Source organism: Protomyctophum parallelum, assembly GCF_964188405.1.
Source record: "Protomyctophum parallelum genome assembly, chromosome: 6".
In the NCBI taxonomy this organism is placed as follows: domain Eukaryota; kingdom Metazoa; phylum Chordata; class Actinopteri; order Myctophiformes; family Myctophidae; genus Protomyctophum; species Protomyctophum parallelum.
The window spans coordinates 46436859-46462199 of NC_139701.1; the positions used below are offsets into that span (position 1 = coordinate 46436859).

General features: G+C 43.5%; 1 pseudogene across 1 annotated transcript in view; it reads right to left on the reverse strand.

Annotated features, from left to right (window-relative positions):
• Positions 1-12129: 12129 nt before the first annotated feature.
• The window catches only part of LOC310860028 (3',5'-cyclic-AMP phosphodiesterase 4C-like), a 135795-nt pseudogene continuing 122583 nt past the window's right edge, over positions 12130-25341 (reverse strand). The window contains exons 14-19 of the transcript XR_014571048.1: positions 23399-23553; positions 21958-22080; positions 19100-19282; positions 15622-15820; positions 12761-12939; positions 12130-12333 (exon numbers count right to left, since the gene is read on the reverse strand). The product of XR_014571048.1 is annotated as a 3',5'-cyclic-AMP phosphodiesterase 4C-like (transcript). The remainder of the gene's footprint in view (positions 12334-12760; positions 12940-15621; positions 15821-19099; positions 19283-21957; positions 22081-23398; positions 23554-25341) is intronic.

Sequence of the window (25341 nt, forward strand, 5' to 3'; positions counted from 1 at the left end):
CGTAAGATGAACCTAAGTAGGCTAGAATGGGGTTGGTAGGTTTAAGTATGTAGGACTAGTAGCATGCCAAAGTTTGTGCTATTGCCATAGAGAATGCATTGGGCGTTTAAGTTAAATAACTCAGAAACGACAAAACATTTCAAAGTAAAAAGTTCCAGCATGTGTCTCCACAGTAAGCTGAATAATAAAAAGTGTGAATGGAGTTTCTAGGTGAAAGTGATTTTTTGACGTGCCAAAATCTGCCATTGAGCCCCATGTTAAAAGTCTCAAATTTGAAAGCACTATATTTCTAAAACGATGACACCTTTCAAAGATTCCTTTTCAGGCAAACATGTCCACCGTAAGATGAACCTAAGTAGGCTAGAATGGGGTTGGTAGGTTTAAGTATGTAGGACTAGTAGCATGCCAAAGTTTGTGCTATTGCCATAGAGAATGCATTGGGCGTTTAAGTTAAATAACTCAGAAACGACAAAACATTTCAAAGTAAAAAGTTCCAGCATGTGTCTCCACAGTAAGCTGAATAATAAAAAGTGTGAATGGAGTTTCTAGGTGAAAGTGATTTTTTGACGTGCCAAAATCTGCCATTGAGCCCCATGTTAAAAGTCTCAAATTTGAAAGCACTATATTTCTAAAACGATGACACCTTTCAAAGATTCCTTTTCAGGCAAACATGTCCACCGTAAGATGAACCTAAGTAGGCTAGAATGGGGTTGGTAGGTTTAAGTATGTAGGACTAGTAGCATGCCAAAGTTTGTGCTATTGCCATAGAGAATGCATTGGGCGTTTAAGTTAAATAACTCAGAAACGACAAAACATTTCAAAGTAAAAAGTTCCAGCATGTGTCTCCACAGTAAGCTGAATAATAAAAAGTGTGAATGGAGTTTCTAGGTGAAAGTGATTTTTTGACGTGCCAAAATCTGCCATTGAGCCCCATGTTAAAAGTCTCAAATTTGAAAGCACTATATTTCTAAAACGATGACACCTTTCAAAGATTCCTTTTCAGGCAAACATGTCCACCGTAAGATGAACCTAAGTAGGCTAGAATGGGGTTGGTAGGTTTAAGTATGTAGGACTAGTAGCATGCCAAAGTTTGTGCTATTGCCATAGAGAATGCATTGGGCGTTTAAGTTAAATAACTCAGAAACGACAAAACATTTCAAAGTAAAAAGTTCCAGCATGTGTCTCCACAGTAAGCTGAATAATAAAAAGTGTGAATGGAGTTTCTAGGTGAAAGTGATTTTTTTGACGTGCCAAAATCTGCCATTGAGCCCCATGTTAAAAGTCTCAAATTTGAAAGCACTATATTTCTAAAACGATGACACCTTTCAAAGATTCCTTTTCAGGCAAACATGTCCACCGTAAGATGAACCTAAGTAGGCTAGAATGGGGTTGGTAGGTTTAAGTATGTAGGACTAGTAGCATGCCAAAGTTTGTGCTATTGCCATAGAGAATGCATTGGGCGTTTAAGTTAAATAACTCAGAAACGACAAAACATTTCAAAGTAAAAAGTTCCAGCATGTGTCTCCACAGTAAGCTGAATAATAAAAAGTGTGAATGGAGTTTCTAGGTGAAAGTGATTTTTTGACGTGCCAAAATCTGCCATTGAGCCCCATGTTAAAAGTCTCAAATTTGAAAGCACTATATTTCTAAAACGATGACACCTTTCAAAGATTCCTTTTCAGGCAAACATGTCCACCGTAAGATGAACCTAAGTAGGCTAGAATGGGGTTGGTAGGTTTAAGTATGTAGGACTAGTAGCATGCCAAAGTTTGTGCTATTGCCATAGAGAATGCATTGGGCGTTTAAGTTAAATAACTCAGAAACGACAAAACATTTCAAAGTAAAAAGTTCCAGCATGTGTCTCCACAGTAAGCTGAATAATAAAAAGTGTGAATGGAGTTTCTAGGTGAAAGTGATTTTTTGACGTGCCAAAATCTGCCATTGAGCCCCATGTTAAAAGTCTCAAATTTGAAAGCACTATATTTCTAAAACGATGACACCTTTCAAAGATTCCTTTTCAGGCAAACATGTCCACCGTAAGATGAACCTAAGTAGGCTAGAATGGGGTTGGTAGGTTTAAGTATGTAGGACTAGTAGCATGCCAAAGTTTGTGCTATTGCCATAGAGAATGCATTGGGCGTTTAAGTTAAATAACTCAGAAACGACAAAACATTTCAAAGTAAAAAGTTCCAGCATGTGTCTCCACAGTAAGCTGAATAATAAAAAGTGTGAATGGAGTTTCTAGGTGAAAGTGATTTTTTGACGTGCCAAAATCTGCCATTGAGCCCCATGTTAAAAGTCTCAAATTTGAAAGCACTATATTTCTAAAACGATGACACCTTTCAAAGATTCCTTTTCAGGCAAACATGTCCACCGTAAGATGAACCTAAGTAGGCTAGAATGGGGTTGGTAGGTTTAAGTATGTAGGACTAGTAGCATGCCAAAGTTTGTGCTATTGCCATAGAGAATGCATTGGGCGTTTAAGTTAAATAACTCAGAAACGACAAAACATTTCAAAGTAAAAAGTTCCAGCATGTGTCTCCACAGTAAGCTGAATAATAAAAAGTGTGAATGGAGTTTCTAGGTGAAAGTGATTTTTTGACGTGCCAAAATCTGCCATTGAGCCCCATGTTAAAAGTCTCAAATTTGAAAGCACTATATTTCTAAAACTATGACACCTTTCAAAGATTCCTTTTCAGGCAAACATGTCCACCGTAAGATGAACCTAAGTAGGCTAGAATGGGGTTGGTAGGTTTAAGTATGTAGGACTAGTAGCATGCCAAAGTTTGTGCTATTGCCATAGAGAATGCATTGGGCGTTTAAGTTAAATAACTCAGAAACGACAAAACATTTCAAAGTAAAAAGTTCCAGCATGTGTCTCCACAGTAAGCTGAATAATAAAAAGTGTGAATGGAGTTTCTAGGTGAAAGTGATTTTTTGACGTGCCAAAATCTGCCATTGAGCCCCATGTTAAAACTCTCAAATTTGAAAGCACTATATTTCTAAAACGATGACACCTTTCAAAGATTCCTTTTCAGGCAAACATGTCCACCGTAAGATGAACCTAAGTAGGCTAGAATGGGGTTGGTAGGTTTAAGTATGTAGGACTAGTAGCATGCCAAAGTTTGTGCTATTGCCATAGAGAATGCATTGGGCGTTTAAGTTAAATAAATCAGAAACGACAAAACATTTCAAAGTAAAAAGTTCCAGCATGTGTCTCCACAGTAAGCTGAATAATAAAAAGTGTGAATGGAGTTTCTAGGTGAAAGTGATTTTTTGACGTGCCAAAATCTGCCATTGAGCCCCATGTTAAAAGTCTCAAATTTGAAAGCACTATATTTCTAAAACGATGACACCTTTCAAAGATTCCTTTTCAGGCAAACATGTCCACCGTAAGATGAACCTAAGTAGGCTAGAATGGGGTTGGTAGGTTTAAGTATGTAGGACTAGTAGCATGCCAAAGTTTGTGCTATTGCCATAGAGAATGCATTGGGCGTTTAAGTTAAATAACTCAGAAACGACAAAACATTTCAAAGTAAAAAGTTCCAGCATGTGTCTCCACAGTAAGCTGAATAATAAAAAGTGTGAATGGAGTTTCTAGGTGAAAGTGATTTTTTGACGTGCCAAAATCTGCCATTGAGCCCCATGTTAAAAGTCTCAAATTTGAAAGCACTATATTTCTAAAACGATGACACCTTTCAAAGATTCCTTTTCAGGCAAACATGTCCACCGTAAGATGAACCTAAGTAGGCTAGAATGGGGTTGGTAGGTTTAAGTATGTAGGACTAGTAGCATGCCAAAGTTTGTGCTATTGCCATAGAGAATGCATTGGGCGTTTAAGTTAAATAAATCAGAAACGACAAAACATTTCAAAGTAAAAAGTTCCAGCATGTGTCTCCACAGTAAGCTGAATAATAATAAGTGTGAATGGAGTTTCTAGGTGAAAGTGATTTTTTGACGTGCCAAAATCTGCCATTGAGCCCCATGTTAAAAGTCTCAAATTTGAAAGCACTATATTTCTAAAACTATGACACCTTTCAAAGATTCCTTTTCAGGCAAACATGTCCACCGTAAGATGAACCTAAGTAGGCTAGAATGGGGTTGGTAGGTTTAAGTATGTAGGACTAGTAGCATGCCAAATTTTGTGCTATTGCCATAGAGAATGCATTGGGCGTTTAAGTTAAATAACTCATAAACTACAAAACATAAAAATAAAAAAAAGTTCCAGCATGTGTCTCCACAGTAAGCTGAATAATAAAAAGTGTGAATGGAGTTTCTAGGTGAAAGTGACTTTTGACGTGCCTATAGAGCTGCCATTGAGCCCCATGTTAAATGTCTCAAATTTGAAAGCACTATATTTCTAAAACGATGACACCTTTCAAAGATTCCTTTTCAGGCAAACATGTCCACCGTAAGATGAACCTAAGTAGGCTAGAATGGGGTTGCTAGGTGTAAGTATGTAGGACTAGTAGCATGCCAAATTTTGTGATATTGCCATAGAGAATGCATTGGGCGTTTAAGTTAAACTAGAAAGCAGTTCCCTGCAGAAACTGCGTGGGCTCGCCAAAAGACGCAATGTATATAATGTACAGTAGAAAATGTATTAAAGCTGAAGGAAAAGTTTTAAAAAGAATGTATAAAAATTGGTAAAAAGAATAAGCATAGTAAATCCAATGGAGTATACATATAAAAGCATTCATGAGCTTAACAGAAATACCATACTTTTACATGTAAAAAGAAGGTTCAAATAGCATATAGGCCTATCTTTAAAAGCATAAACACAATGATTATTGATAATGGTCTAAGATTTTTCTTTAAATGTAAAAATAAATAAATATTAAGTTCTTTATTAAAAGTTTTTTCTTTTTAAGTTTAAAAATTATTTTTTTATTTTATGAAAGTATTTTTTTTATAAACGTGTGTGCGTGTGTGCGTGCGTGCGTGCGTGCGCTTGTGAGAGCTGTGTAAAGGCCAGCCAATAGGAAGACAGGGTGTGTGTGTGCGTGCGTGCGTGCGTGCGTGCTCTTGCGAGAGCTGTGTAAAGGCCATCCAATTGCACAAATAGCAGACCTACAAGCCCACAAGGTATCGCAGAGCAACTCATTGAGATCTTGTAACTTTAATTTCAGCCCTGTAATTAAGCCCTTATATGTCTCAGCTGTGGAAGTGTAAAAGACTGCCAGCACTATGACTGGGAGTGGCGCGCTATGAACTTGAAGATCGGCTATTTTACAATGGTCCTGAATGGGGGGAAACTATGCCCGAACAAATTGCTCTATCGCAAAAAGTAAAAGTCGAATGCAAATATTTGTGGTGTTGGTACGATCGAAAATGTGGTTATAAGAGCGAGTTAAGAATTGTCATCGCGATAATTTCCTCGTAAGAATTACACAATGGAGGTTGACTGTATTTGTGTCACTTAAAAGGCCGTAGTTCACATTCTGTATGTCTCTGTGCTTTGGTGGTCACATTGTGTGAAAGAGGACATGTGTGGCTACAAAATGACCAAAGAACATGCGTGTAAAATGAATATTTTGGCCGGGACGACAATTTGTTTGGTAAAATTTCAAGGAAAGATTTTCTGTTCTCCGCACTCTAGTCTAAGAAGCCCCGCACTCTAAGTTGGCACTAATTAGGCGAAACGGCCTGCGATTGAACTGCGATTTCGGAAAAAACGTTTAACGTATTCGAATACGGTTTGAACCACGAAAAAGTCCAGAGTCGTGTGAGCTTTCTAAAGTTTAAATCACGTTTCTACGACAAAGTATGCCAGAGTAATGAGGCTGCAAAAGTGAGGTTGATTTAGAGATAAATCCCATACATTGTCAATGGGAGGAAAAAACTATAAATAAAGTTAAATATTTTAAAAAGTATAAACTTTTTCAAAACAACTTTTTCACCAATGGAAGTTCAAAGATCGATGAACATTATAAAGTTTGAATGAAGTTTCAAAGTGAAAGTATGACGGAGTAATAAGAGCTCAAAAAAGTTAACTGTGAAAAATGGGACCTTTCTTCCATCGACTCTCACTATAAAGAATGTAAAAAAAAGTTAAAAAGTTAAAAAGTATAAAAAGTATAAAACTTTGTAAAAATTCAAATGTTAGCAATAATAACTGCAAAGAGCTGAACAGTTTGAAGTTTGAACAAAATTTCTAGTGTGGAAGTAGTTAGGTGCCAAAAAAAGTGGCGGAAATTGGAATAAAGAAGCGGAATAAATATAAACTGAGAGTAACTAGTGTGTGCTCGCTGTGGCGAGCCCACAATAATAAGTGTGAATGGAGTATCTAGGTGAAAATAATTTTTGACATGCCAATGTCTGCCATTGAGCCCCATTGTAAATTTGAAAGGACTATATTTCTAAAACTAAGAAACATTTCAAAGATTCCTTTTCAGGCAAACATGTCCACCGTAAAATGAACCTAAGTAGGCTGTTACATCAACAGTGGATGATCCAAATAACGGGTTTAAGTAGGCTACTTATAATGCACTGTCCAAGTGATTCATGCTATATGCCTATTATTTTTATTTCACTTTGATATTTTGAGCACACATATTTTTCAGCCAATGATTGTGCCTGTTATTGGACTTTATTGCCTCAATACAAGTCAAGTTGCCTCAAACATTTGTTCTTTAAGAAAGGGAGATGTAACACACTGCATGTATCTAAACCACCACACGATAGCGCTGTAGCAACAACAGACCACCTGTTACACTCCACACTGTGCAGATCATATAGTCCCGCGAGACTTTGGGACGGGAGTTGAGTTGATGCGTGAGATCCAAGATGGCGGAATAAACAAACCTATAAGACTGATACAGACAGCCACAGACACACACGGCCTTGTGTTTATTAATATAAGTGTTTATAACAAACCAAAGGGTGAAATAATGCATGTGCGTGCGTGCGTGTGGGGCTGTTACATCAACAGTGGATGATCCAATCACTTATCACTCTGACCAACGGACCAATGACGGACAGACTAGTTGAACAGGTGACCGGATCCAGTGGGAATTAAATAGGAGCGGCCATGTTGTTTTCCAGCATGCTGTTTGTTTTCACTGCATGCTGTCTGTGAGCAGAGCTGTTTGTTCCAAGGTAAGAAGCGTTTGTTTGAGAAAGACGGTTTTATCCTTGAGTACTGTTGTTGTTGTTTAGACATTAGAGGATTCATAGGACTGTTTAGACATTAGAGGATATAGGACTGTTTATTGTTTAAACATTAGAGGATTTATAGGACTGTTTATTGTTTAAACATTAGAGGATTCATAGGATTGTTTATAGGACTGTTTATTGTGACACTAAATGGACAATGTCAGCAATGTTTGTCCTTTTAGGCCTCATTCACACATAAAGAACATGTTGTTGCCCTGCCTGTTTGATGGCTGCCTCAATTGCTTTTCCAATGAGTCACATGGTTTGACCAAACACTTGTTTGATGGAGGGGAGGGGGACAGAACACAGCTATCAAACACAAATGTTTGGTCAAACCATGTGACTTCCTTTGGAAAGACATTGGGGCGGCCATTAAACACAGACAAGACAAATGTTTTTTTATGTGTGATCGAGGCCCAAGGCCTCATTCACACTGCCTGTGTGTGATGGCCACCTCAATGGAAGTCACATGGTTTGACCAAACATTTGTATTTGATGGAGGGGGGCAATCAAACACAAGTGTTTGGTCAAACCATGTGACTCATTGGAAAAGCATTGAGACGGCCATTAAACACAGACAGGGCAACAACATGTTCTTTATGTGTGAATGAGGCCTAAAAGGACAGACATTGCTGACATTGTTGTCCATTTAGTGTCACAATAAACAGTCCTATAAATAAACTAATGTTTAAACAATAAACAGTCCTATAAATCCTCTAATGTCTAAACAATAAACAGTCCTATAAATCCTCTAATGTCTAAACAATAAACAGTGCTCAAGGATAAAACCGTGTTTCTCAAACAAATACTTCTTACCTTGGACCAAACAGCTCTGCTCACAGACAGCATGCAGTGAAACAGCCTGGATCCCAAATCAAACAGCATGCTGGGAAACAACATGGCCGCTCCTATTTAAATCCAAAGCCCCGCCCACTGGATCCGGTCACCTGTTCAACTAGTCCGTCCGTCGTTGGTCAGAGTGATAAGTGATTGGATCATCAGCTCCACACGCACGCACGCATGCACGTGCATTATTTCACCCTTTGGTTTGTTATAAACACTTATATTAATAAACACAAGGCCGTGTGTGTCTGTGGCTGTCTGTATCAGTCTTATAGGTTTGTTTATTCCGCCATCTTGGATCTCACGCATCAACTCAACTCCCGTCCCAAAGTCTCGCGGGACTATATGATCTGCACAGTGTGGAGTGTAACAGGTGGTCTGTTGTTGCTACAGCGCCATCGTGTGGTGGTTTAGATACATGCAGTGTGTTACATCTCCCTTTCTTAAAGAACAAAATTAATGTTCAGGCAACTTGACTTGTATTGAGGCAATAAAGTCCAATAACAGGCACAATCATTGGCTGAAAAATATGTGTGCTCAAAATATCAAAGTGAAATGAAAAGAATAGGCACATAGCATGAATCACTTGGACAGTGCATTATAAGTAGCCTACTTAAACCTGTTGGGAAAAGATGTGCAACATGTTGCATGTAAACGTGAGGATAGCTCATGTAAACAGGTGTAGATGTAAACAGGTGTAGGCTGAGGATAGCCACACACACATGTACACACAGCGTGCATGCGTGCGTGTACTGACTGTCTGTGAGCTTGCTTGTGTGTGGTAAGGATGGAAGGTAAGGATGGAAGGAAAGGAAGCAGAGAGAGAGAGCATGGCTTGTTTTGGAGAAGGATCAAACTTTAGTGTAAAACATGTTTATTATTATTTATATCAATCAATGACACTCAGCAACAAAGCAGGGCCATGTGTGATGATGTGAAATCATTTATTGGCATTTTTACACATAAAAGGCCCATTTTTACACATTAAAGGTCCATTGAATCTTTTTGGCTTAAAAAGGAGAATCCTCCAAAAAAGAAATAAAAATAAATTGGCCTACTGTACTTATAATTTCCTTCATAAACTCATTGGGAGTGTCAGATGTATACCTTTGATCTCATTTATGTTTTACAGTACTTCAGCTCATGAGACGTGCATTAATAATGATAATCATAATTAATAATTCTGCTCAACAACATGGACGTTGATGAAAAAATATTTATTATAAATGATATATTCCAAATTTGTGAGCCATTTTCACGATTTCTTAAAAAAAGAAAAGTAGATCTACAAGCTCGTATCACGGCACTCGGTGCCGCGCTATACGAGCTTGTAGATCTACTATTTTCCAATAGCCAAAGTTGAATATTATGCTTAACCCCAGTTTGGGCGGGAACCCCTTTTGGTGTTAGCATTATGCTATGCGCAGCGTTAGCTATTGGAAAATAGCAGATCTACAAGCTCGTAGCGCGCCACCGAGTGGCGCGCTACGAGCTTGTAGGTCTGCTATTTTTGAAAAATCGAAGAACGACTGACATATAAACATAGCTTTTTCAGAAAACTGTCTGGATGTAGAAGACATTTTTTTGAATCTGATCTCAGGTCAGAATGGATTAAAACACCCAAAGGGCTTCCCGTGCAGGCTGAGCGGGTCAATATGTGACCTCACTGGTTCCATTTTATGTTTTTAAACCAACACACAGAAGTACAGTTTTACACTCTCAAGAGCTAATGAGGGTCCATTTGGTTAGCTGCAGGCTACGGGGACCTCCTGGGGACGATCCAAAAGAGACATTTTGCTGCCATCTATTGTCTGCAGACACTGCATGTGTCTGAAGACTTCTCTATGATTTGATTTACGGTAATCGAACACAAAACAACCTCTACGAAAATACTGTATGAAGGAGCAGCTCCGACAGCGCCACACGGTGGTGGTGGCGGGTTTAATGTGTTACCGCCGACGTATAGAAACATAATAGAATCAGCATGACGACAATCATCTAAATCAGTGATTTATTATTTATAACCCTTTTGATATCAAGCGCTTCTTCTTTATGTCTGAAAGATGATTGGTCGAGGTGTCATTAACATAACCTCTTTGTCTTCACGTCTGAATGATGATTGGCTGAGGTTTCATTAACATAACCGCGTCGTCTTTACGTCTGAAAGCTGATTGGTCCGAGGTTTCATTAACATAACCGCGTCGTCTTCACGTCTGAAAGATGATTGGCTGAGGTTTCATTAGGATATAAGTGAAGTTATAAAGGCAGCAGAGCAGACAGGACTGGAGATAGGGCTGAATGTGGTTGCTGTGGCTGCTCTTCGCCTCTGGAGGGCAGTGTGGTGCTGGCTGGAGTATGATAGCCCTTAGTGACTGACAGACAGACAGACAGACAGACAGACAGACAGACAGACAGACAGACGGCTGTAAAGTGCTGGCACCCTGATTTGAAGCACATCAAAACATAGTAAAATGTTTAATCTAAAACGGTGACATCATCATTAAATAATACAAACATTACGTCATAAAAACAATGATCATAAAATTAAAGTCAGAACACAACTATCAGGACACGATTTAAAAAACTACTGATCGTACAGTAATTAAAGTACTGATCGTACAGTAATTAAAGTACTGATCGTACAGTAATTAAAGTACTGATCGTACAGTAATTAAAGTACTGATCGTACAGTAATTACTTGCAAAAAAATACATGTAAGATTCTGATGGCGGGCCCTAACCCTTTGTCCTTGGAGCCCCGCCCCCTTTCTAACATCTGACAAACACGCACGCACGCATTGTTTTTCACGGCCAAGCTACACCAGGCCATTTTGCGCGCGTGCGTATGCGTTTACTGCGCGCGTACAGTGCGTTTGGATAGGACCAATATATGTCAATGATACCAGCTACACCAGACGCACGGATACCGCGGGCCCTCCTACGCGTGCTCTAAAAATAGGATCGGTTCTAAACATTTTACGTGCGTATATTAATGCCTCCATGCGCGCGTATCTATATATCCTCCCGGAAGGTCCCGCACAAATCTGCCGCGCGTCTGACAGATCGATGTAGCCATGAAGGGCATTTGGCTTACGCACGCACGGTCCGCGCGTTTAGAGTAAACGCGCGAGAACAGCCTGGTGTAGCTCGGCCGTCAGACATGAAAGCCACTTAAGCCCCAAACCGTGGCTCGGGGACCATACAGTGGGTCGTGGACACCGGTTTTTAATTATTTATTTCCTACATCATTTCTAAACATTTTCAGGAAAACATTCCCGAAAGAAAAAGGAATAATCTTAATCAAATTAAAAAACTAATTCTTGAATGAAATAGTTTTGGCTTTCATGAATGAAAGCTAAAATCTTCATAAAATTAAAAAGAAAAAAATATATATATATTTCATTTTCTTTCAGTAATTTCGCAAAGAAATACAATAAAAGGTTCCATAAATTAGAAAAACAAACGTTTAAGAAGTGGTGAAAATAGCCGCTCTACAAGCTCACAAACGCGTCACATTGTGACATGCTGTGAGCTTGTAGATTAGGCCATATTAGCTATTTCTTTAAATAAATAAACTGGACAGATATGACATCATATCGACAGGCAGCGAATGACAGAAACATGCGAGTGACGTTTGTTGTGCGACATGTTGGGAAACGTTGCACTGCCCTCCAAAACCTCATGCCCCCCATGAAGGGCTCGGGCTGAGAGAGTGTGTGTGTGTGTGTGTGTGTGTGTCGAACACAGACGAGAGACGAGACACGCAAATAAATAATCTGTTCAGCTTTGTGGAGGTGGAGGCGCAGTGGGGAGAACCAGCCACCGGGGGGCGCCGCTGCGCCGTTTGTGCTACATTACAATCATTCTTTATGGTCAAAGCCCTGAGGTTTACGTCGCCGGTCATTTCATCGTTCTGAGGTTTAAGTCACGTCTCTCGCCGGTCATTTGATCGTTTGTTCATTTGTTTAATTGTTCGTTTGTTCATTTGATCGTTTGCACAATATGTTTGCTTCAAAAGTTCCGTTTCAAACATCCTCACGCCTCCACGGTCTCCGTCCTCTTCACATCCCGGACGTTTCACGGTGCAAAAAACCCCCTAAAAACGAAAGAAAAACAACTGATATTTCCTCCGTCATCCAGGGGGCGCTCCTCCGGTCTGAGCGTTTGTGTCGAGGAAGACGTGACCTTCTCCTTGCATTGTGTGAGTAGAGGGCAGTAGAAACATCTGGCACTGGGCCGCGGATTTGAAGACCTGGGCAGTAGATTTGAAGGCCTGGGCAGTAGATTTGAAGGCCTGGGCAGTAGATTTGAAGGCCTGGGCAGTAGATTTGAAGGCCTGGGCAGTAGATTTGAAGACCCAGTAGATTTGAAGGCCCAGTAGATTTGAAGGCCCAGTAGATTTAGAGGCCCAGTAGATTTGAAGACCTGGGCAGTAGATTTGAAGACCTGGGCAGTAGATTTGAAGACCTGGGCAGTAGATTTGAAGACCTGGGCAGTAGATTTGGAGGCCTGGGCAGTAGATTTGAAGACCTGGGCAGTAGATTTGGAGGCCTGGGCAGTAGATTTGGAGGTCTGGGCAGTAGATTTGAAGGTCTGGGCAGTAGATTTGAAGACCTGGGCAGTAGATTTGAAGACCTGGGCAGTAGATTCGAAGACCTGGGCAGTAGATTTGAAGACCTGGGCAGTAGATTTGAAGGCTTTAATCGGACTATTATCCGTTGGTGGAAAACGTAGAAACTCCACCCCCAGCCCGCAGGTGGCACCGGCTCCACCCCCGGCCCACCGTAGCTCTGAGCGCGTGCAGTGCGGTCAGGTGGTACAGGCTCCACCCCCGGCCCACCGTAGCTCTGAGCGCGTGCAGTGTGGTCAGGTGGTACAGGCTCCACCCCCGGCCCACCGTAGCTCTCTGATGTGCAGTGCGGTTTGGCGGCAGGTCGCAACGCTACGGCGACAAAGAATAACACAGTGGAGAGTTATAGGAAACTCTGAGAGACAAATGCAGTGCACGATGTTGTCTAACGATGTTTTTGTGTTGTTTGGAGTTTTGTAATGTTTCAGCCGAACCACTTGGTTCTCGGACACAATAACATCAGAGTGTAATTGTAATGTAATGTAATGTAATGTAATGTAATCGTATTGTATTGTAATGAAAAAAAAAGGTTGGTCCGTATTTCTGCTTTTGTGATTAAAAACAGACTCCTCCCCTCGCCACCACATTTAGGCCTTGGTCGTCATCCACCGAATAAAAAAATATATAAATAAATAAAAATAGCAGATCTGTAAAAACTGTGTGTTTGTAGATCCGTTTGTGATTCTCCAGTGTGACTACAGGCAGGGGGGGGGGGGGGGGGGGCGGGGTTATGTGCCCCCCTCCTCCTCACCGGCGCTAACCCCGCCCCCTGGCGTGGGCGGCTGTGACTCCTCCTCCTCTACTTCGGGGGCGGGGCTCTCCAGCTCAGACCCCGCCTCCTGCTCCTCCTCCTGCTCCTCCTCCTCCTCTTCCTCCTCCTCTTCCTCCTCTAGGGTGAGTTTAAACTGGAACTTGTCGCCGGTCGCTGCCGTCGCTGCGGTCGATGACATCATCGACGACGGGGATGAGTGGGCGTCGATCTCTGCGACGGACGGAGGCAAAGAGGGAGAATTAGTTTGAGGTGGTTTTAGAATTCATTTGTTTCTTTAACCCATTCTGACCTGAGATCAGATTCATACCAGGTTTCAACTGGACACACACACTGGTCTGATCAACCCATTCTGACCTGAGATCAGATTCATACCAGGTTTCCACTGGACACACACACTGGTCTGATCAACCCATTCTGACCTGAGATCAGATTCATACCAGGTTTCCACTGGACACACACACTGGTCTGATCAACCCATTCTGACCTGAGATCAGATTCATACCAGGTTTCCACTGGACACACACACACTGGTCTGATCAACCCATTCTGACCTGAGATCAGATTCATACGAGGTTTCCACTGGGACAACACACTGGTCTGATTAACCCATTCTGACCTGAGATCAGATTCATACCAGGTTTCCACTGGACACACACACTGGTCTGATCAACCCATTCTGACCTGAGATCAGATTCATACGAGGTTTCCACTGGGACAACACACTGGTCTGATTAACCCATTCTGACCTGAGATCAGATTCATACGAGGTTTCCACTGGGACAACACACTGGTCTGATTAACCCATTCTGACCTGAGATCAGATTCATACGAGGTTTCCACTGGGACAACACACTGGTCTGATTAACCCATTCTGACCTGAGATCAGATTCATACGAGGTTTCCACTGGACACACACTGGTCTGATCAACCCATTCTGACCTGAGATCAGATTCTAAAAAAATGTCAGTCGTTCTTCGATTAAAAAATAATAATAGCAGACCTACAAGCTCGGTGGCGCGCTATGAGCTTGTAGATCTGCTATTTTTCAATAGCTAAAGCACGACATGATGCTAACACCAAAAATGGGTCCCCGTTCAGAATGGGTTAATACAGTACGTTTTAGTTTTAGGGTTTTTTTAGAGCAGGTTTGCTAGTTTTTATTTAGTTATACGCTTTAGTTTTAGTTCGTTTTTATTATGTGTACTTTTTTTGGGGGGGCCTTTTCAATCCTGCACCTGGCGAATTAGTCAGGTGTTAGGATTGAAAAGGGCCAGTTCTATTAACCCATTCTGACCTGGGATCAGATTCTAAAAATGTTCTTCTACACGCTGACAGTTTTCTGAAAAAGCTATGTTTCTATGTCAGTCGTTCTTTGATTTTTCAAAAAATAGCAGACCTTCAAGCTCATGAGCTTGTAGATATGCTATTTTTCAATAGCTAAAAGCATAACATAATGCTAACACCAAAAGAGGTTCCCGCCCAGAATGGGTTTAAGGGAAACTTCACCTTTTTTGAAAAAAAATATATGTTAATGACGTTTAGAAGCTTTAGAAAACGTTCCTGGGGGTCTTTGTGTGTGTAATATGTGGTTTTAGATACTGTAGATTGTAGCAGTGAGCCCAGTGTCTCTGATGTCATGGACACTGGGGATCACTTACTTCCTGGAATACGTCAAGGACTGTCTAAAGAGGACGAGAAGCGAAGACCGTACGTTTCTCCATGGAAGGAAAGTAACATGCGCAGTTGAGACCAGGAAGTTGTACATGCCCAAATGTGTGCATGCACAACTAACTGCCTGGTCTCAACTGCGCATGCACCCAAAGCATTATGGGAATTGTAGTCCAGGAAGGAAGTGAGCCCAGTGTCCATGACATCGGAGACACGCTGCTAAGATCTAAAACCACACATTACACACATAAAGACCACCCAGGAGAGTGGTCTAAATCTTCTAAACGTCATTAACATATAATGTTTAGCAAAAAAGGTGAAGTTTTCCTTTAAGTATTGTGTAATAAATAAAATAAATTTAAGGGCATTTTGTCTATTATTTCAGTTAGTTTTAGTTATAGCTTTCTAAACACACAATACAGTTTCAATTAATTATTCCTTTTTCTAGTTTTTATTTAGTTCAGTTTTCTTTTAATCAGACCAGTGTGTTGTCCCAGTGGAAACCTCGTATCAATCTGATCTCAGGTCAGAATATGGGTTAACTCTATACTAACCTTGGACGGAGGCTTGGTGGTCAGAGGGGGAGTGGTCTCCTGGTGGGCTGTCGGGGGGAGGGGAGGGGCTGCGGGGGATCATGCTCTGGTACCAGTCCCTGTTGTCCTCCAGAGTGTCCAGGATGTCCTGAGCGTCTGGGTGGACCAGGTCCCCCCACGTCTCCCACAGAGGGTGGACCACGTAGTCTATGAAACCAACCTGTTGAGACACAGAGGATGGGTGGACCACGTAGTCACAATTTTTACATACGACGTATGGGACCGTCATAAGGATTAGAAACGATCGTAGCCTTGGACGTCTGTGGACGTCCTAGCGACGTCCTAGTGACACGGGGCGAGATAAGAATATTCAGATTTCTTTTCGCTTTTCGCTTTCCGTACGCTAACGCTCTGTGCAACTATTAGCTCGTCATTGACTCCCATGTTAGCGCGGCGGAAAGAATGACTTGTATCTCCTAATCCAGGGCGCTCTCCGTGGTGATGAATGGATCGATATGCTGGCGCTTCATTTCTGCTCCTCATATGTCTCTCCCGCAAAATATGAACGCTTTTTGGATCATATATCGTATAAATTAAAACGATCGAGATGTGAGGTCACTTTGTAAAGTCAACTTTTTTAGGAAAGTGTTTCCGGTTCATGGCTTTCAGAGTAAAAGCGATCAGACAACTCTGGCACCCCGGAGCTCCTATTTTGATGCACTTCCGGCACTAAAAGTGTTAACCCAACCTGTTGAGACACAGAGGATGGGTGGACCACGTAGTCTATGAACCGAACCTGTTATAAACACACAGAGGATGGGTGGACCACACAGTCTATGAACCCAACCTGTTATAAACACACAGAGGATGGGTGGACCACACAGTCTATGAACCTAACCTGTTATAAACACACAGAGGATGGGTGGACCACATAGTCTATGAACCCAACCTGTTGAGACACAGAGGATGGGTGGACCACGTAGTCTATGAACCGAACCTGTTATAAACACACAGAGGATGGGTGGACCACACAGTCTATGAACCCAACCTGTTATAAACACACAGAGGATGGGTGGACCACACAGTCTATGAACCCAACCTGTTATAAACACACAGAGGATGGGTGGACCACGTAGTCTATGAACCCAACCTGTTATAAACACACAGAGGATGGGTGGACCACATAGTCTATGAACCCAACCTGTTATAAACACACAGAGGATGGGTGGACCACATAGTATATGAACCCAACCTGTTATAAACACACAGAGGATGGGTGGACCACATAGTCTATGAACCCAACCTGTTATAAACACACAGAGGATGGGTGGACCACATAGTCTATGAACCCAACCTGTTGAGACACAGAGGATGGGTGGACCACGTAATCTATCAACCCAACCTGTTATAAACACACAGAGGATGGGTGGACCACACAGTCTATGAACCCAACCTGTTATAAACACACAGAGGATGGGTGGACCACATAGTCTATGAACCCAACCTGTTATAAACACACAGAGGATGGGTGGACCACATAGTCTATGAACCCAACCTGTTGAGACACAGAGGATGGGTGGACCACACAGTCTATGAACCCAACCTGTTATAAACACACAGAGGATGGGTGGACCACACAGTCTATGAACCCAACCTGTTATAAACACACAGAGGATGGGTGGACCACGTAGTCTATGAACCCAACCTGTTATAAACACACAGAGGATGGGTGGACCACGTAGTCTATGAACCCAACGTGTTATAAACACACAGAGGATGGGTGGACCACACAGTCTATGAACCCAACCTGTTATAAACACACAGAGGATGGGTGGACCACATAGTCTATGAACCCAACCTGTTATAAACACACAGAGGATGGGTGGACCACGTAGTCTATTAACCCAACCTGTTGAGACACAGATGATGGGTGGACCACACAGTCTATGAACCCAACCTGTTATAAACACACAGAGGATGGGTGGACCATGTAGTCTATGAACCCAACCTGTTATAAACACACAGAGGATGGGTGGACCACGTAGTCTATGAACCCAACGTGTTATAAACACACAGAGGATGGGTGGACCACATAGTCTATGAACACAACCTGTTGAGACACAAAGGATGGGTGGACCACACAGTCTATGAACCCAACCTGTTATAAACACACAGAGGATGGGTGGACCACGTAGTCTATGAACCCAACCTGTTATAAACACACAGAGGATGGGTGGACCACGTAGTCTATGAACCCAACCTGTTGAGACAGAGGATGGGTGGACCACACAGTCTATGAACCCAACCTGTTGAGACACAGAGGATGGGTGGACCACACAGTCTATGCACCCAACCTGTTATAAACACAGAGGATGGGTGGACCACAGTCTATGAACCCAACCTGTTGAGACACAGAGGATGGGTGGACCACACAGTCTATGAACCCAACCTGTTATAAACACACAGAGGATGGGTGGACCACGTAGTCTATGAACCCAACCTGTTGAGACACAGAGGATGGGTGGACCACACAGTCTATGAACCCAACCTGTTGGGTTGAAATACCAATCAACCTGTTATTAACCCATCCGTGTCGTCTTATAGCTTTTAACCATTTTAACTCATCCCCCGTCAGGTGGCGCTATACGGCCACCGTTCACCACCATTCTATTTGGTTGTAGAAGAAGAGCGCCTCCTCGTCTCCCCGAAACAGCGATGGCGGAGGCGGTCGCGCTGATCGGATTAATCACCGATTAGAGTCTTAGAGTCTGAGAGTCTTTTAGAAGTGTTCATATTTTAGATCGACGAGAGCTTTGATTAGCGCTAAGCCAACTTTATATAGGTTCATCGTTAAATAAAGCGCTAAATAACGCGTTAATGACGTCGTTGTCGGCTTCGGGATTTCTTTAAAAAGACGTTAAAGAAGTCGTTAGCGGGGGATGAGTTCAACTTTATCTGTTGAAAAATAGAAGATTTGGTGCCGCGCAACGAGCTTGTAAATCTTTTTTTTGTTTTAATCTTGAAAATGTGGCGCAAATCTTGTATATTCTTACACAGCAAATGTTTTTGACTCAAATATTTTCTTCTGGTGGGATCCCTGGAACCACATATTTTCAGATTACATCTAATTACATCTAATTCTGGCGTTCCTTGACATGGAATAGTTTGAGAACCACTGATATAGAAACAGAGGTATTTCCAAAAATGTTTTACTATTTTGCAAAACATTTGTTTATAGTTAAAATGGCCAGTCTATACAAGCTCACAACGTGTCAATGTAGATTGGCCAGTTGAACTATTCAAAAAGTTTTTCCAAAATAGTAAACAAAAGGTAAATAAATTTAGGGATGAGGGGTTTAGCAGGTGACGAAAATGGAGCCTGTAGTCTATGAACCCGACCTATTGAGACACACAGAAACTCTCCATAAACAGAACAATTACCTGGTTCTTCATTAACACAACAATTACCTGGTTCTTCTCTCCATGAACAGAACATTACCTGGTTCTTCTCCACAGAGGCGTTGTGTTTGTCACACATGGGGCTGATCTCCATGGCCTCGTCTCTCTCGCGGTCTCCCTGCGTGAAGAACTCCACCATGATGCGCTCGGTCCACTGACGGTACAGCTGTAGGGGTTTGGTGGGGTTGGAGAGGTCTGCACAGTGGACCATGTTCTGGAGAACCTACAACACACAGAGTACAGCTGTAGGGGTTTGGTGGGGTTGGAGAGGTCCGAACAGTGGATCATGTTCTGGAGAACCTACAACACACAGAGTACAGCTGTAGGTGCTGTAGGTGCATCCCTGTGGCGATGCCTGAAGTGAAAAGCAGAAAGGAAAAGAAGGATATGGACGTTTTCATCTAAACTGCTCATCATGGCCTCCCAGCAGGTCTGTCATGCCCAAATATGGGGTCCCTGATGTGACCTCACAGGTATGACACCAACAATCCAGCCAGTATGATAAAAAGCACTGCAGCCTCAGAGAGAGTTCAGTTTGAATCAACTTCTCCAAGACTTCATCCTTCAACACAGATCTCTACAGGACTGTTATCTTCAAGACTGTTATCTTCAAGGCTGTTCGCTTCAAGACTGTTATCTTCAAGACTGTTATCTTCAAGGCTGTTATCTTCAAGACTGTTATCTTCCAGACTGTTATCTTCAAGGCTGTTATCTTCAAGACTGTTATCTTCAAGACTGTTATCTCCAAGACTGTTCTCTTCAACACATATCTCTACAGGACTGTTATCTTCAAGACTGTTATCTTCAAGACTGTTCTCTTCAACACAGATCTCTACAGGACTGTTCTCTTCAAGACTGTTATCTTCAACACAGATCTCTACAATACTGTTATCTTCAAGAATGTTATCTTGAAGACTCTTTCAATCAAGGTTCCAACAGCCATAGCATCTAGAAGTGTACTCCTTTGACTATCCTTTCCTTCGGCTCTTGAGCTCTTCATTATTTTACAGAGCAGGAAACAACAGGTTTACTTCAACTCACCATTAACTCTTAAAACATGCTTTCCTGGACGGTGCATCAGAAAGCATCACCAAAGAAAGGTCGTTTTGCTGTAGCTGTGAGACATGAGCTGTACTACTTTGGAATGAACACTGACGAGAACAACAAGGATCAGATTGATGTGCAGGTCTTCAACACACTGACTTTACTCTGGAGGAGGTTGACCCCAGTGACCCCTGGAAAAGAGAAACCTCCCTCCATCAACTGCGGACACACAGCTGTACTGATTGAATATATTGTCTACTTCTGGGGAGGGTGGGATTCTTACTGCAATGGTCTCAATGCCTTTGATGTCGACGCCCACAGATGGTTCAAACCACAGGTTTCTGGGACCGTTCCAAAGGGGAGGAGGAACCACTCAGCCTGTGTTTTGGGGAAGGTCATGTTTATTCATGGAGGATGGACCGGGACTGGATGCACTAATGACATCTACAAGTTGGACACCACCACGATGGTCTGGACTTTAATTAACACCAGAGGAACTCCACCTCCTGCTACAGAACGTCACTCTGCTACCATCATCGGGACAAAGATGTTTGTATTTGGAGGCTACTGGTGGGGTCAGTACTACAACACCATCAGAGTGTTTGACACAGAGACCAACCACTGGCTGGACACACCTACTACACAGCTTCTACCAGGAGGACACATTCATCATTCAGCCTTCACCTACCATGGAGAGCTGTACATATTTGGTGGCTGGAACAGGAACCAGGACTTAAATGATCTGTGGAAATTCAGTCCAGAGACCTTCTCCTGGAAGAAGGTTGAGCCCAAGGGGAAACCCCCGCCCCCCCACATATAGTATGTGCTGTTGCATGATGGGAGATTGTGTCATCCTCTTTGGAGGAGCCAAAACACCTGGTGACCTGTATGTCTTAGACTTCAGTCCGAGCCTCAAGACATTATGTAAGCTATCAGTTATTCAGTACGGTCTGGAGCAGTCTGGACTCCCACACAACGCCAGGTGGGAACTGGCAGCCGTGGCCGCAGCTGATAAGAATCTACTAACCTCAGTGGCGTGCACAGACATTTAGAGGGGCAGGTGCTCAAGTGAAAAAAAGGGCACCTTGTGCAGCGCATTTTGGGGCGGGAACCCATTTTGGTGCTTTAGCTATTGAAAAATAGCAGATCTACAAGCTCATGAGCTTGTAGATCTGCTATTTTTTCATTAATCGAAGAACCACTGACATAGAAACATAGCTTTAGATTGTGGGGGCCTAAATAATATAGTAGAAGCGTTTTTTTATCAAGATTTGATCAATGTCACAATGGTCCTCCACATACAAAAAAAGAAAACGTTTATTTATTTATTTTATTTTATTTTTTAAGGGACACTTCACCCTTTTTGCAAAATAAATATGTTAATGACGTTTAGAAGCTTTGGAACACTTTCCCGGGGGTCTTTATGTGTGTAATATGTGGTTTTAGATATTTTAGATTGTAGCAGTGAGCCCAGTGTCTCTGATGTCATGGACACTGGTCTCACTTCCTTCCTGGACTACAATTCCCAAAATACTTTGGTGCACTGCTCCTCCTTGTGGATAGGGGAGGTCTGTCTTACTGAGTACACATGTAGTCCAGGAAGTAAGTGATCCCAGTGTCCCTGACATCAGAGACACTGGGCTCACTGATACAATCTAAAATATCTAAAACCACATATTACACACATAAAGACCCCCAGGAAAGTGTTCTAAAGCTCCTAAATGTCATTAACATATATATTTTAGCAAAAAGGGTGAAGTGTCCCTTTAAGAGCAAAATTGCCAAAAGGGCAGGGTGTGCTCTAGAACCCCCTAGTGTCTATCGGTGCACGCCACTGGATAAGAATCTACTGACCTGTATGCGGTCGGAGTAGTTATCGAGCAGCAGGACTCCCAGGCTGGTCACCTTCTTGGTCTCCACCATGGTCTTCATGTCCGCCAGTGTGTTCATGTGCTTGGACATGTCTGTGGCCAGCACCTGATGAATTAATACATTATTATTAATACATTACAGTACATGTTCATGTCTGTGGCCGTACAGCACCTGATGAATTAATACATTATTATTAATACATTACAGTACATGTTCATGTCTGTGGCCGTACAGCACCTGCACACATCACCATGTCTATTAGTAAGTACCTAGTCTCATGTTACCAGTCTGTTGCCTCCACTATTTCCACATCATACAGTCTGGAGCAACGGAAGAGCTGTCATGAGTAAACTATAAACGCTTCATCATACAGTCTGGAGCAACGGAAGAGCTGTCATGAGTAAAATATAAATGCTTCCATCATACAGTCTGGAGCAACGGAAGTAAAATCATGAGTCATGAGAATCATGAGTAAAATATAAAGCGGAAGTGGAGCCTCCTCCCCACTTCCGTTTCGTCTTTACAGTCGCGCACATTTATCCTAATATAAATAGAAAACATCTAAGCATATATAGCTTGTTGCTTAGCAGAAAAGGAAATAAAGAAAATAACCTCAGATATTTAAAGATATATTTCCGTGAACGGAAATGGCAGCTTCCGTTACTCAGCTCATGGGGCTGTAGGTCCAGCTCATGGTGCTGTAGGACCAGCTCATGGGGCTGTAGGTCCATCTCATGGGGCTGTAGGACCAGCGCATGGTGCTGTAGGACCAGCTCATGGGGCTGTAGATCCAGCTCATGGGGCTGTAGGAACAGCTCATGGGGCTGTAGGTCCAGCTCATGGGGCTGTAGGTCCAGCTCATGGTGCTGTAGGACCAGCTCATGGGGCTGTAGGTCCAGCTCATGGTGCTGTAGGTCCATCTCATGGGGCTGTAGGACCAGCTCATGGGGCTGTAGGTCCAGCTCATGGGGCTGTAGGTCCAGCTCATGGGGCTGTAGGTCCAGCTCATGGGGCTGTAGGTCCAGCTAATGGGGCTGTAGGCCCAGCTCATAGTTGTCTGGCTACGCAAGACTATAGTAAGTACCCTACACTGACTGGTCTCACCATGTCCATCTAGTACCCTACACTGACTGGTCTCACCATGTCCATCTAGTACCCTACACTGACTGGCCTCAACATGACCATCTAGTACCCTACACTGACTGGTCTCACCATGTCCATCTAGTACCCTACACTGACTGGTCTCACCATGACCATCTAGTACCCTACACTGACTGGTCTCACCATGACCATCTAGTACCCTACACTGACTGGTCTCACCATGACCATCTAGTACCCTACACTGACTGGTCTAACCATGTCCATCTAGTACCCTACACTGACTGGTCTCACCATGTCCATCTATTACCCTACACTGACTCACCATGTCGATGACCATCTTGCGCAGCGCGTCATGCTGCTTCTTGCTGAGGTTCCTGAAGATGTTACAGGCGTCGTCCTGCAGCAGCTTGAAGCCCACGGCCAGGTGGTGGTTCTCCAGGACAGACGAGTCATTGTACATCAGAGCCAGCTCTGAGCCTGAGGAAGAGGAGAGAGGAGGAGGAGGAGGAAGAGGAGACAGGAGGAGGAGCTGGGTTAATATCACTGGCGGAGGAGGAAGAGGAGGAGACAGGAGGAGGAGCTGGGTTAATATCACTGGAGGAGGAGGAAGAGGAGGAGACAGGAGGAGGAGCTGGGTTAATATCACTGTAGGAGGAGGAGGAGGATACAGGAGGAGGAGCTGGGTTAATATCACTGGAGGAGGAGGAAGAGGAGACAGGAGGAGGAGGAGGAGGAAGAGGAGACAGGAGGAGGAGCTGGGTTAATATCACTATGAGGAGGAGGAGGAGGAGGAAGAGGAGACAGGAGGAGGAGCTGGGTTAATATCACTGTAGGAGGAGGAAGAGGAGACAGGAGGAGCAGCTGGGTTAATATCACTGGAGGAGGAGGAAGAGGATACAGGAGGAGGAGGAGGAGGAAGAGGAGACAGGAGGAGGAGCTGGGTTAATATCACTGGAGGAGGAGGAAGAGGATACAGGAGGAGGAGCTGGGTTAATATCACTGGAGGAGGAGGAAGAGGAGACAGGAGGAGGAGGAGGAGGAAGAGGAGACAGGAGGAGGAGCTGGGTTAATATCACTATGAGGAGGAGGAGGAGGAGGAGGAAGAGGAGACAGGAGGAGGAGCTGGGTTAATATCACTATGAGGAGGAGGAGGAGGAGGAGGAGGAGGAAGAGGAGACAGGAGGAGGAGCTGGGTTAATATCACTATGAGGAGGAGGAGGAGGAGGAGGAGGAGGAAGAGGAGACAGGAGGAGGAGCTGGGTTAATATCACTGGAGGAGGAGGAAGAGGAGGAGACAGGAGGAGGAGCTGGGTTAATATCACTGGAGGAGGAGGAGGAGGAAGAGGAGACAGGAGGAGCTGGGTTAATATCACTGGAGGAGGAGGAAGAGGATACAGGAGGAGGAGGAGGAGGAAGAGGAGACAGGAGGAGGAGCTGGGTTAATATCACTATGAGGAGGAGGAGGAGGAGGAGGAGCTGGGTTAATATCACTAGGAGGAGGAGGAGGAGGAGGAGACAGGAGGAGGAGGAGACAGGAGGAGGAGCTGGGTTAATATCACTAGGAGGAGACAGGAGGAGGAGCTGGGTTAATATCACTAGGAGGAGACAGGAGGAGGAGCTGGGTTAATATCACTGGAGGAGGAGACAGGAGGAGGAGCTGGGTTAATATCACTAGGAGGAGGAGGAGGAAGAGACAGGAGGAGGAGCTGGGTTAATATCACTATGAGGAGGAGGAGGAGGAGGAGGAGGAGGAGCTGGGTTAATATCACTAGGAGGAGGAGGAGGAGGAGGAGACAGGAGGAGGAGCTGGGTTAATATCACTGGGAGGAGGAGGAGGAGATGGGTTAATATCACTGGAGGAGGAGACAGGAGGAGGAGCTGGGTTAATATCACTGGAGGAGGAGGAGGAGACAGGAGGAGGAGCTGGGTTAATATCACTAGGAGGAGGAGGAGGAGGAGGAGGAGACAGGAGGAGGAGGAGGAGGAGCTGGGTTAATATCACTAGGAGGAGGAGGAGGAGGAGGAGGAAGAGACAGGAGGAGGAGCTGGGTTAATATCACTGGAGGAGGAGGAGGAGACAGGAGGAGGAGCTGGGTTAATATCACTAGGAGGAGGAGGAGGAGGAGACAGGAGGAGGAGGAGGAGGAGCTGGGTTAATATCACTAGGAGGAGGAGGAGGAGGAGGAGGAGGAGGAAGAGACAGGAGGAGGAGCTGGGTTAATATCACTAGGAGGAGGAGGAGACAGGAGGAGGAGCTGGGTTAAT